The sequence below is a fragment of the Pseudopodoces humilis genome, chromosome 11, assembly GCF_049639895.1.
Source record: "Pseudopodoces humilis isolate 2021_Gansu_Grassland_sample_001 chromosome 11, ASM4963989v1, whole genome shotgun sequence".
NCBI lineage: Eukaryota > Metazoa > Chordata > Aves > Passeriformes > Paridae > Pseudopodoces > Pseudopodoces humilis.
The window spans coordinates 9,181,672-9,195,602 of record NC_142210.1 but is presented as its reverse complement, the minus strand read 5'-3'; the positions used below and the strand labels follow the sequence as shown (position 1 = coordinate 9,195,602).

The 13,931-nt window shown below is 38.5% G+C and overlaps 1 long non-coding RNA gene across 2 annotated transcripts in view; it reads left to right on the top strand.

The window, feature by feature from the left end:
* Positions 1–13,931, top strand: part of LOC148183595 (uncharacterized) — a 168,914-nt gene that overhangs the window by 143,891 nt on the left and 11,092 nt on the right. For both annotated transcript variants that reach the window (XR_015773454.1, XR_015773453.1), the window contains one exon: positions 7,319–7,510. This is a non-coding gene — a long non-coding RNA (uncharacterized LOC148183595). The remainder of the gene's footprint in view (positions 1–7,318; positions 7,511–13,931) is intronic.

Here is a 13,931-nt window from a genome sequence, read left to right as displayed (position 1 = left end):
GCTAAAGCTTGCAAACAATAGGGGAAAGGTCTTGCTATACTGCTACAAATAAGTAAACAATCTTTTCTGCCAAGAAGACTCCAGTGTAAATGCAGAGTCAGGGAATAATTTTTCAACTAATTTATCCTGCATATGGATACTTGGAAACTACAGATGCTACGTAACGATCTCTATCTACAAATATTTCCCAAAGGACAAGAGAACTTCAATTACACCAAGTTTATAATAAATCATTGCCATGGACTGCTGCTAGCCCACATTAGAGAAGCACTGTGGACAGGGTGAGGTGTGGGTGGGCAGTCTGGCTCAGCCTTAGGAGCACAATTCCCACCTGAGGTTGAAGCAAAGCAAGGTCAGAAATTGGGAAGAGGACGTGAAGTGGATACAGAAGAGAATGTAAACCTCAATCCATCAGAATGCAGCTGCAAGAGATTCTCTGCAAATATTTTCCTGCCTTCCCTTCTCTCTTCCTCTCCCAGTGCTTTCTTCCTCTATGCTTTGACCTGTTCCTGGGGTTGTTTTCCCCCCTCTTCCATTATTCTGTGCCCAAAACTAACCCCTACCCTGGAGATAGCAGAGTGCAGGGAAAACAAGGCTGCAAAATGAGCTCTCTCTCTCTGTATTTGCATTGGTTTCCAGCTCTTTCTATGAACAGGCATATGGTGTTAATCTAAACTGTCCAACATATTAGTGGGAGGGAAGTAGCACCCAGAGGATTATTACAACATTTTACCTGGCAGATGCCACCATATTTATTGATATGAAAATTTCCTCCCTCCATATCAGCCACTGAAACCTCCCTCTGTGAATTCTCTTTATTTTAGGCATAGCTCTATTAAAATATTTTGTTAAACTCCTTAAGTTTTACTTAAGGATGTAAAATTCTAGAATGTACATTCGTTATTCAGGAAAAGTTATCGCAAAAGTCAATAGAATTTTAAAGTAATGAATGATGTGTTTATTGTAGTTGGCTGGTTGAGCACATTGCTTTTTTATGAATAATTTCTATGGGCTGCATATGTATGTGTCCATATGTATGCACAGGTATATATATGTATGTATAAGAATATATAGATTTGTACATGTGTATATATGTGTATTTTTGATTTTTATATCGAAGCCTGTGATTTTATGTCACATATTCCTGAAGAGAATACAAAAATCAATTTACAATGGTACATCAAAAGGCTAAAAAGGAGAGCCAAAGTAAAGTATCATTGAATTGAATTTCAGATAATCCTGAAATGTGTAATAGTGTCAAGCCAAATCTGGAAAGCATTTATAAAATAATGCAGGATATATTTGAAAAAAAAAATAAAAAATCAAAATATTCTTTTTTGTATTTTAAAAACAATATTTTAAAATAGATTTCCTACAGTTTTTATCAAATAACCAGAGCCAATATTAATATGAAGAAAACAGGTCAAAGACAATTTTAAAGACATCTTTTGAAAGGGCAAACTCTTTCAGTTTGATTTTACTTTCACAGAGAAAAACTATATTCAATTCCATCAAGCCCTGTGTTTTCAAATATTTTGTGGTTCTGGCTTAATTCCAGAGAGGGAAAAACTTCAAAGTTAAGGATCAAGCCTTCAATACAACAAAACTGGGTAAAATTAAGGATGGTAACCTGTTGTGATAGACAGTAGGGAGGGAGTGATCTCTGACCCTGGATTTCCTTCCTTTAGCTCAAATCATAACAAACCTCAAATATAGATGAATTTCTTTTGCTAGTGCAATAATGTGTCTTTTTATTTTGGAAGCAAATGAAGTCTAGAATGTCTGCATATGTGTGTTGGTAATAAAACATTTCATACCTCTGAGATAGCTACAAAACCTGACTCCCCTTTCATGGGGAACTGTTCTAGGTTCTTTGTGTCTACAGGGCCTTGCAAACACCCTTTCCTTCCCTTTGGTCAGTGTGGGAACGTGATCATTTTATCCAATGACACACAGTACAGTAGCATGTTGTTCTGCCTCCAATAGAAGTGGTACTTGAGAAAAGTCAAGGTCCACACACGGAAACATCATTGATAAATCCACTGATAGAGCTTGAGAAACTAGGCATCATTTTGGGCTCAAAGCCAATCACCTTCAGTGCAATTTTCTACAGCAAGGCAAGTCAATGGACATGCAGAAAAGATTGAGAAGGTTGTGTGGAAACCACACATGTTGCTACATCTTATAGGTTAAGAATTTTCCATCTCTATATGTTCCTTAAAGGGAAAGTTGGATTTTGTGAGCATATTTTTTCCACAAAAAAAAAAAAAAAAAATCTGCTTTCTGTAGAAAATTAGAGCTGTTCATCAGACAGCCAAACATCTGCAAGCCAAATATTTCTGGCTGAAAGTATTGATCCTCTCAGGAGGATGGGAGTTTGGTGCTTCATTTCCATGCTTTTTGTTAGGGGCTCACAAGTGCCACATTTTCAGTGTCTTGTGTGGCTGAGCTCGAGTGGGGACAGGAGCACACATGACAGCAGCACTGCCATGGAACAGAATTTGGGTGTGAGCTGATATCCCACTCCACTCCTGCAAGGCCAGGATCTGCCTGCAAGCAAGCCAGGGCAGTGGGGATGCTCAAGGATCTTGGGCTGGAAAAAAGCTCCAGGTTAAGCAGACAGTCACATCTTCAAGTACCTAATCCTACCATTTGCATGGTTAGTGTTTTTTACTATGAGTTTTCAGATGGAACCTTTGTTATTTTACTGTTATAAAAACAAATATTTTCAGATTTTCCAATTAAAAACAGATCAATAAGTTCAAATAGTTTTTTGGGAAGTAATGGGCCTGACTCTGCTCCATTAAACTTAGAGACATTAATTGGGCAGTGGATTACCTAGAACAGAAGCTTGGTAATGCTTGAATTTAGATTAGATATAAGAAAGAAGTTTTTTGTAACAAAGTAAAACAGTGGCATGGATTGCCCAGTGAGGTGCCCCATCCCTGGAAACATGCAAGGTCAGGTTGGATGGGGCTCTGAGCAGCCTGGTTTGTTGGAGAAGTCTCTGTGTATTGCAAGGGGGTTGGAAAAGATGTCCCTTAAAGGTCTCGTCCAGCCCAAACCACTCTCTGAGTCTACAGATATTTGTTAATGGTTCTCTCTAACAACTATTTATTTTTTCAGAAATTCATTTTAGTTTTTGTCAGATTGAGTTTTAAAATACAGCTGGGAAAATAAAAAGTAATCAAGAAAAGCATAATTTTTTTTCAACCAAAAATATTTAGTTTTGCTTCAAAAGAATGGCTTCATTTTTGGTTTCAGGCTGTTTCATGTGTTTAAAAGCTTTTTGTCTTTCCTTTTAAAATTTAGAGCAATTTAAAAATGGATAGATTAAAAGCTTGTTTTGAAAGTTTTGGAAAGTATTTTGGCAGTTCTAAAATGAACCACTCCATTTTGAAAATACTAAAATGAAGTGCTTTGACATTTTTATTTTTTTTTCTTCATTGTTTCATCTGGGACTATTTGCTAAATTCCATTCAAATTCATGAAGAGTCTCACTAACCCTGAAATTAATTTGTGTGGCGTATTTATTATTTGTCAGACAGCAGTGGTTCATTAAACTCTGCATCAGTTCAACCTTAAATAATGGGAGAGAATTCTTAATAGGGCCTTGTTCATATACAGCTAGCATTCTCCTCCCCTTATAATTACTGCCCAAAGGGGCACTCAGCTGTGCAGAGCCACATTTACCCCTCTGGAAGAAGAGGTGGCAGAACAGACCTCAGCCCCCTGAGCTGGTGTTGCTTCCTCCTCTCCAGCCAGGAGAATATGCTCCTCCTGGAGTGCCCATATCACCCTTACAGCTCACACACTGGTTCTGTAGCCTCTTGCTAAGCTCTGCCTTTCTGCCTCTGGCTGCTCCTGCCATCAAAGGAAGACCCTTTGCTGTTCATGTCTCTGTATGTGGTCATTGCACTTTTTATGCTTTAATAGCTTCTTTCTCACCTTTTTGCCATTAGTGAAGATTGGCCTGTTTTTACTGCAACTGGTTTAAATATTTCTAAAAGCCATTCACCTGCAGTAGCAGTCAACAGCTGGCATGCCAACATTTTTGTCTTTTCTGGCTGCTCAGCTTCACCAGGGCTATTCACAGCTTGCACTTTGCTAAGGTCGTTGGTATCACCCTTACACATTTCCTGTATTACATGAGGATCAGGTTCCAGTAGTTAACAAGTCAAAAAATATTCCTGGGGGAGGAGCGGAACTAGGTAGATAAGTACGTTCCACATGTGCACTTTATTTTGGGAATCGCTGCCTTCATCCATGTGAGAAATAATTGTGATCAAACATAGGTCTGAAACGTGGTGCTCCAGATCACACAGAAATGCCTTTGTACTCTGAATGTTCTAGTCCAGCAAGGCCAGAGAATGATGGGACTTCAACTGCTGGCCACTGCTCAGTGCCTGAATCTATAAATAGTCTCTGGGTCAAACTTTGCACTACTGTAATTGGGAATAGCTCCAGTAAAATCAATATCTCCACATTTATTCTCCTGAAATTTAAAGCCGGGTTTGGCCCACGATGTGGACAGGGTCCAACTGGCAACTAGGGCCAGCCTGACTTATGGGAGAGGAGATGAGAGCTAACTCTCCTGCAGTTAGTTAGCCTCAGTCCTCACGTGTCTCCCAGATATAACTGTTCTGACCTCAGTGGAATTGATCCTAATTTATGCCACTGTAACTGAGATTGTAGTGTGCATTGTTTGAATTCTGTTGGGTGCGCCTTCTTCCAGATGGAAACTATTTGCAAACTATAACAGCTTCTTTCCTAACGTTGAGGCTTGCCATATCTGAAATTTTTGGTGGGGCAGGGGTGGGGAGAAAAGGATATAATTCCAACTTTGTGCTTAGTGCTACCTAGTGACATTAAATTCTGCAGTGTTCTATTAAATTATCAGTGCCTAATTAGGGGATTAGAAGATTCCTGTCCTCTCATCCTAATTACAGAATGTGTTTCAAGATCACCTGAAAGAAGGGAGGAGGTAGGTTTAGGAAATTCCGAATGGCAATGTGGTGATTCTGTGCAGGCCTCTTTTCTTACATGGGCGTTCCTTCTAATTGATTTTTTTTGCATCTGCAGCTTCTGTTTTTTCCAGTTTTACATATTGCATTGCTGAAGCGTTTGATGAATGGGATGCTGTGCAGCTGAACGGTCACACGTCTCAAATGGCTCACTTGGCGCTCTCAGACCAAAATGACTGGCAGAGTTGCAGCTCTCTGACAGGGGGAGTGGCTGCTTTTCTCTCAGAAAAGCACTGTAACTCTTAAATGCAACATAAAAGCATATTAGCAAGATACTATACACACATATATAAGTGTGTCTGTCTCTATACACATGCATATGTATGTGGATATATATTTTTGGAGTGAAAAGCCACTCTGTCTTTCCCTAATTGCACTGGAAATGTTCAGTTTGTCAGCCTGACTTTTTTCCCTGTTAGTGATGAAATTTGGCCAGGAGTCCTAGCAAACCATAAGAAATCAAGCCGTGACCACATTAAGCATGAATGGCAGGGCAAGGTTACAGCTGGTAACACTATGCCGGGGTGACCTGTTGCAGAGTTAGAGGCTGAGGTGTGAGGCTGGGTCAGATAATTATTTGCAAGTGAAGCACAAAATGAAGCTCAAAGTTGCTTTGTCTATTTACTCTTTTAAGAGGCTTTTAGTGAGTATTTTTTATTTTTAAAGCATATTTAGAAAACTTCAGCTGCAGGGCTTGTAGCCAACCTTCAGAAATCAAATATTTCTTAATTTTACCTACAAATACACTCATGGCATATTCCTACTTATTCTACTTTTCAATGATTTGAAAAGCTTTTCTATAAACTCATGTACAGAGTGACTGCTGAAAAGCATCTGAAAAAGAGACGTTCAGCTGCAGTGAAATAAAACACGGGATCACCCAGCCAGTAACAGGAGTAGGTTGGTGGATCTTTCCTGTGGTCAGCTCTGGAGTTGTTCTACTCCAGCAGGCAGTTAGACATTCTCTTAAAGAAGTAAAAAGAGAGGTGCCAGGGAATTGTTTGCACCAGCTATAAACTTTCTGTCCTACATCTGTCTCCTGAAATACTGAATCAAATGCAGATGGGAAAAAAAACCCCAAAACAAAACCAAAGACATTTTTGATTTTGAAGCCTTCTTATTAATTTGTCTTTCCTTTTTTTTTCTGGTAATTTTTGATTTATTTTTCTTACTAGACCCTTTAGCCCAGGAGGTACATTTGAATGCAGCTTTGAAGGGAATTTGGCTCAGTGCTGTAAGGCAAGCTAGGGAAGAGCCTGGTCTTAAAATAGACACAAAGCACAACACATGAATTGGCTTTCTGGATCCCACAGAAGCACAACCTGAACTTTGCCTTGTGAAGTAGCAAACTTGAGGGGCACAATGAAAACTTTCACCAGAACCAGGGCTGCAAAGGATCTCCTGTGTCCCACCCTTTTACAGCAGGAAACAGGCTCTGGAGAAGGTCACCCACCTACACCAGCTTTGCCTCTGTCTAAGACTGCACACCTTTGTGTGGAGTCACTTATGAGTTATCTTTCTGTCAGGAGAGGACAATCTGGCTTTTTCATGCCTCAGTCAGTTGGACAACTATCCAAACTTTGTTGGATGTCACTAAAGCTGATAAAAAATAACATTTTGTATTTGTAGATGGTGGCTTGCACTTCATGGTAAGGTCTGCCTAGGATTGAGGTGTTTGGAAGGTTTGTACTAGAGCCCTGTTTAATAATATAATCTAGACCTGGATGCTGGACATAGGTGTGAGATTGATGGCAGCAGCCACTACCCAGGGAAGTGCCACAGTTCAGCAGACTCCTTAGGGAGCTGTGGATTGTCCCAACAAGAAAACCATCTCCTCTCACAGTGCAGAGCAGCAGAGCATTACAGAATGCCAGTTCTTGCAATAATTTCTAGATTAACAGCACCGTGAAGCACTTTCTGCATCCTAGAAAGCTTTAGATGCTGAGGAGGACATTAAAGGTCATTTAAGGACTGTCCCAGCATATGCCCAGCCACATCTGCTTCATTTCTGATTGGCATTAGTCCAGTCTGTTCTTAAAACCCTGTTGACAGAGCACCTCCGTAGCTTTGCAAAGAGCAAGCTGTGCTTGTTTACTAGTCTTTAGCATTACAAAGCTTTTCCTAATAATGTCCAGTACAATTCTTTCTTGCTGCCAATTATACTGTTTTCACTTCTTTCCTGGCAAGCTAATTCCTTCACTTTTATACCAGCCTTTTCTGTGTATGTGGACTGTTATCACAGGTATCTCTTCTGTATGCTAATTATCTCTAATTAGTCAATCTTACCTTTTCAGCTGTGTCTTCTAGATTTTTGGTTCTTCTCAGAACTCCATCTAGCAGCAATCTGTCCTGTCACTTAACTTTCTGGAAGTCATGTGCTCAACACTGGACCCTGGTACTTTAGCTGAAGCCTTAACCTGACTACTGATGGCTCTTGCAGGGCTGTTTTCACCAGACACAGCAATGACTGCTTTCAACATTTAATTGTAAGTAGCTGAGGCTATTTGTAATTAAATTAATTACTTGATATAATTAAATAATTACTTGAGGTTGAACTGATGCTAAGAGAAGCCAGACATTCATCTGGCATAAAATTGATGCAGTGTCTCAGTGTCTCTAAATAATACTGACTTACATTATCTGAGCACAGTGAACAGGTTTACAAATGCCCTGGCATGTCAACACCTGAGTCTCCTGTTTCACAGCAAGTGCTGCTTCTGCCAGCTGCATCTGTGTCTCAATCTGAAGCTGCTTCACTGTTGTAGTGGACATAAACCCCCAGTGCATGAATGATGCATGTTTGCATAATTAGCATCAATTGTTTAACCAGGAGCATTTGCTGCATGAAATGTTAAAATCATATTATATCCAAATACTGCTGTGTTTTTCTGGTTTATGGATACTAGTGTTTAATCAAAATATTCTAATTAATTATTTTAATTCTGTTAAAATGTACAAGCAGTATGTTATAGTCAAAATGCCATCAGGTCTGATCAACTCTAAAATTGAGAAATATATTTGACTGATTTGAGGCATCAGAAAGTGATCATAATGTTATTGCAATTAACAATGTAATTAAGATTTACAGGTTGCATAATTCATTTCACATGTGTAACAATTGAAGTTTAATTGATAAAATTTAAGTGTGTTTATTAGTGGTATTTTCAGAACCAAAAGTTACAACAATGAAATTTGGATAATATTTTTTTTATTTCTTACCATTCTTTGCTTGATTGTTATTCTGCTTCCATATTTTCAGATTTCCAGAACTTCTTTTTGGTTCTACTTTAATGTAGAGGGAAAGAATGACATTTTTAAAAACTGCAAATCATTAGCTGATAAACCATATTATTAAATTTTAAATTGTTCTTCTTTTACCCACAGTGGCTGTTGTACTTGCTGCTGCATGCTTATCTACACCTTGGTCATATATTCATTTAAGTCATTGTATAGTAGAAAGAGCATGTTATATTAATGGATTTGTAAGATTGAACAGTTGTGGGGACTGATTGCTGTAGTCTCATTTATGACAGTGTGACTTAGTTGGAGGCTCAGCTTAAACCTTTCAAATGGAATGGATCAAACAGTAATTCTTATTAGAGTATGTTTTACTTAAATCAGGCAATGGCCATTTGTGTTACTATTACTGGACATGTAGCAATAGCATGAAGCAATAGATCTCCATTGTTTTAATGATTTTCCAGTCTTATTTAAGTGTAATGGTAGATCCACTATCTTGATGTCATGATGAAAAAAGACAGCTTTGATAGATACTAATCCACAAGGGAGATGAAAGGGCTTAAAATTTAGTCCCTGTCTGAAAGGTGACAGGATAGATCATTTCATGTAATCAAAACAGATAAGAGATGGCAGTGATTATTGTAACTGCTCCATAGTCTCTCCTACTGCTGTGCCCAAAGTCCTTCAGTGGAATCACTATTCTGAACACTATTACTATTTTACACTGGGTTTGTTGCTAATACTGAATGCCAGAAAACAACATTGCAGATGTCTTTCAAGGTTGACATTTACTCATTGTCATGGAACTTCTGCAAGTCACACCTCACTGTGTGAGTGGTCTGAGGAACCACTGGAAAAATAGATGGGTTTTTTGCTGTTGAAAGAGTAATTAATGCATAAAAGGACACAGCTTACAGGACTGGACTGTCAGACATCAGCTCATGACTTGCATTATATTATATTGACAATGTCTTGGCAAATAAGACGCTGACAAATCATTTTGCAATGAAAGCATGAGCTATACAGAATATTGTGCAAGGCAGACAATATAAGGAGACACCCTCCAATCTCCAAGGACTTGCATTTTTTTATTGCTTACCACATTTTTACTAATATCTGTGCTGATGCAGTGTCTCATTTGGGAAGTGAGATTTTTTTTCTCTTCTTCCTCATGCAAAGCACCCATCAAGACTGAGCCCAACACCACTTGTGTTTGTCAGGTGATGCAAAGTGAACCCAGAGTGCTGTGTTACAGAGGCCAGAAGCTTTCATAGGGACTAACATCAGAGACTGAAAGATTCTAGGTATTCAAAGAGGTAATGTCAAGGAAGATTCAGGTTAGACCTTAGGTCTCCAGAAGTGCAGGTGGATACATTTTATATGGATGTTATGGAATACCCACCCTGGTCTTAACAAAAACTTAAAATTAAAAATAATAAATAATATTTCCTACAAAAACCCACCATCATTAAGTTAAAAGCAAAGGCAACATGCAAATTTGATTCATTGCTGAGAGTCCAGAGGGTCTCTTGCAGACCCTTCCACTACTACTTTTGGGGTCAGATCTTGAACTGGTGCTGAATGCCTCACATTTGGGTGGACTCAGCATGGTTCACTGGTACTGCTTTGTATTTGCCCCCCCTTTGTTAGGAGAGGGGATTTAACTACTTGACAGTCCTGATACTGAACAATGCTCTGTCAGTCTTTTGTTTATCAAAATTTCAGACAAAGTAATGTTTTTAAAATACAGTTAGAGGTAGATTAAAAACAATAATTATTAGGTGTAGCTGAGTTTCAGAGTTCAGCCATTCTGGAAAGATGTTTTTAAAGAGATAAAGTGTGTGGCACCAGTTTAATGTGCAGAGAAAGATGTGGGGTTTTTTTTATTTCTGTCTTTCAAAAAGAAGCAGAAAATAGGGAAAATGTATTTTCTTTAGCTTGTTAAAATCTGTAATTAAATAGCTTTTCACTAAGATAACATATGGAAAACACTGATTCCAAAGAAAAAATAAATCTAGAAAGGCCTGAATTAGTAAGAAAAGAATTAAAGACGAAAGTAGCCTATAAATAAATGTTATAGTAGAAATCATAGGAAGAAAATGTTATCCTTTCTGTCATATTTTTATGCTCTAATGAAGCTCTATTACATATTTCTGTGGCCCCCTCTGTGATGAGTTCTTCAGTATTCCCTGCTGCAATAAGCAGTCATCTGAAACTCCTGTGGGACTGGCCTCTCCCAAGACACCCAGTGTGGATTTTTCCCTAACTACCATTTCAATGGCAAAAAGGACTCTGTGTTTTGACAGGGAAATCCTTATAACTCTAAAAATGAATTAAATATTCATCCAATCTTAAAATGACATCATGAGAGCAGCTCTTTCGCTGATGTAGTGACTATAGAGTTGCTTGACATTATTCTGCTAACACAATTTGACTGGATATATGTTTTGACATCCAGACAACAGGGACACTGATGGAAAGTGATGGACCCAATGTCAAAAGAAGAAAAGCTGTCTCCAGGAGGACACACAGAAAATTAATAGGTGGATTGCAAAAAACCCTTTTCCCAAAGGGAAAAGTCAATAAAGTGAGGACTGAATAAAACCCCCAAAAAACAGAAAGAAAAGACACAGACAAACCAATTCTTATAAAAGTAGCAAAGAGATACTGAAGGGAGTTTTGGAGCTCAGTAGATGCAGGCTGAAGAATAGTTAATTTGAACCTAAATAGTTGACATTCAATATTCATATTTTTGTTTCTGCCACAGCCTTCAAAAATAACTGTGTTGATACTGTAGAGAACCTCATTATTAAGCATCCTTTATCTTGTTCACACTTTTAGTCTTTTCCTTAATTTCCACCATAAATATGTTCCAGAATACTGTAAAGAAAATGCCATCTGCAGGAGGACTAGCATTTTTAGACATTTTTTGGGGGGACATTTCAATTTAGAAGCCGAGACCTTTTCTTCCATCAAGAGCCTTTGTAAGTAGTTCTGCTTGCACATTTATAAAGTGTATTTATACATAATCTTCAAAATCTCCAAGATAAAAAAAAAAATCCAGTTTTAGAATCAGCCAGAAACATACTCCTTCATGTATTTTGCCCATTCTGAATTGAGCCTTTGTATCTATCATAGATTGGTCACACAGATTGAATGACATATGCCATAGGTAAAGGACTTGTGACAGAGCTCAAGGCAGAACTGTGTTAAATAATGCAGTGCAAAGAATCCAGTACTTGCACAGTCAACAAAGTCCTCCTCTCCAAGTAAATAGAGTAAATTTACATATTTTTCCACCTGCTGACATCATATCTCCCTTTGCACTGGCTCCAGTATCAGACTATTTCTCAAGCAAGTCAGAGACACTATATTATTCTGATTTTTTGGAGTCTCTGAAGTGCCTGGGCAGCAGATTTAGGAAGCTGTGAGACTGATATAACTAATTTAAATTATATATTTATTCTCATATATTCTCCTGTAGACCTCCATTGATGGCCACTGGCACAGGACACATATTTCCAAAATGGACTTTTTGCTTGCTCTAGAATGGCCATTTCTATTGTTCCATGCAAAAAAACCACACCAAACCAAAACAACCCTACAAAGAAGCCTTAATCAAACAGTCATCCAAGATACTAAATAATAAGAAGCTATTCTAATACCAAGAAATGATTCTCAGATCAAAATACTGAAAATCAATAAAGAGGAAAAAATAAGTTTTGTGAAAGTAACTTGGCTTCATTTTCTGTAATTCTTGGCTAGAACATTTCCATTGATAGAGTTGCTAAGTGCATTCTATTTACAAATATAAACACTTGATTTTGATCAGCAAAAATGCATCAGCACACTTGAACAGTGTCAATGATGACATAATTACACTCACAATTTCCTCTCTGTAATGATTTTTAAATGTCAGCAGTCATTTTTTGTCTAATTGTAGCTTGCATGTCAGCACTTCCTCTTAAAGCAGCATGTTCCTCTCTGCTGGAATTTCACACCTTTCCATTCACTCACTCACTCACTCACTCACTCACTCACTCACTCACTCACTCACTCACTCACTCTCACTTCACTAGTGAAGGTAATGAAGATGATAAAGGGCTCCAGGTTATTTTCACTTCTGTGCTGTTTTACCATTTAACATCAAGCAGGCAGAATGAGGACTTTATTTTTTTTTTTCTAAGCAGAGAATTTGATCAAACTATAAATAATTATTAGATTTTAATGAACAAATCAAATAGTAGTTTTCATTTTTCGGTCCCCCTGCTGGTGCTTTGCTAATAGCCTGTTAAAAATCTGGAGCTTGTGATAAAAACAGTCTCATACATCAAGACCTGAACTTACTGGAGGAGAAGGCTGACCCTGCAGTGCCTGCCCTTGATCACTTCAGTGTTTAGCACAGTGCAAAGCAGGTGACACTTGCTCTTCAAAGCCAGCCTGCTTAGAGATGTTATCACTACCATCTCTTGCTGTGACCTAGAAAGTGGCATTTCAAATGCTATTTTGCACAGCTCCAGGCCCCAGAGCCCACAGCTCAATAAATAGGTGCTCCTCAGAGCTCCCTTCCTCCTCCCACAGATCACAGACAACATCATCATCAACTGTATGGAAGTGGATCTCTTGTGCAATGAACTGGAAGCTCTGCACTGAGGTTAGCAGCAAACATTTTCTACTCATCTGAACATAAGCTGGAATTGAAAACAGGGGCCAAGGAGGCATCCTTCAATCCAATTTACTTACAACTCATCTTCACCTCTCTGATTATACTTAACTGTAGGGTTTAGGAGATAAATCTTACCATTTACTGGCCCATTTAGTATCAGAACAGGTGAAAAGCCAGAAAGATTTCACACAGTGAAATCAAATAATGAAATAAGGTTGAGATGTCTGATAAAAAAAAGAATTTGATTATTTCTAATCAAAAAAATAAAAATCTAATCAAATAAAGAATACACATATACAATGGCATATTGACTAGTTATTTGTCTGAAGAGGTCCTTGAAACCTAGAAGAATGAAAAAAGAATAAATGGAATAAACACAAGTGAGGGGAGGAGGAGTGTGTTTTCTACAGCCCATGATAACATTCATTATGACCCTCTGTGACATTGCCATCACATGGGACTCTACACACCCAAATGTCTACACACAGCTGTGTGGGGACCATGCAGAGATTCATACAACACAAATGCAGGCACAAATCTCTTTGTGGTTTATGCTGAATCTTGTGCCCTACATTTCGAACTTTCTTTTACAGAACACACAGAATCACTAGGTTGGCAGAGACCTTCATGATCACTGAGTCCAACCCAGCCCTAACACCTCAACTAGACCATGGCACTGAGTGCCACATCTTATCTGTTTTTAAACACATCCAGAGATGGTGACTCCACCACTCCCCATTTTTTGGCTGAATTGGTGCCTCAGAAATCTTCTGGAGCTCTTGGAAAGGGCAGCGTGTTTTTAACAACTGCATCTTGGAAAGGGCAGGGTGTTTTTAACAACTGCATCTTATGCACTTGTGAGATGTGTGGATGCGTAGAGACAATCTGAAATGAGAAGCTCCTGCACCCCACTGCAGAGGGATGTCCCCAAGGAAACAAAGCAAACTGAAGACACCAACAGCTAAGCAATCAAGAGCAAAAGAAACCAGTCTTTGAGTAGT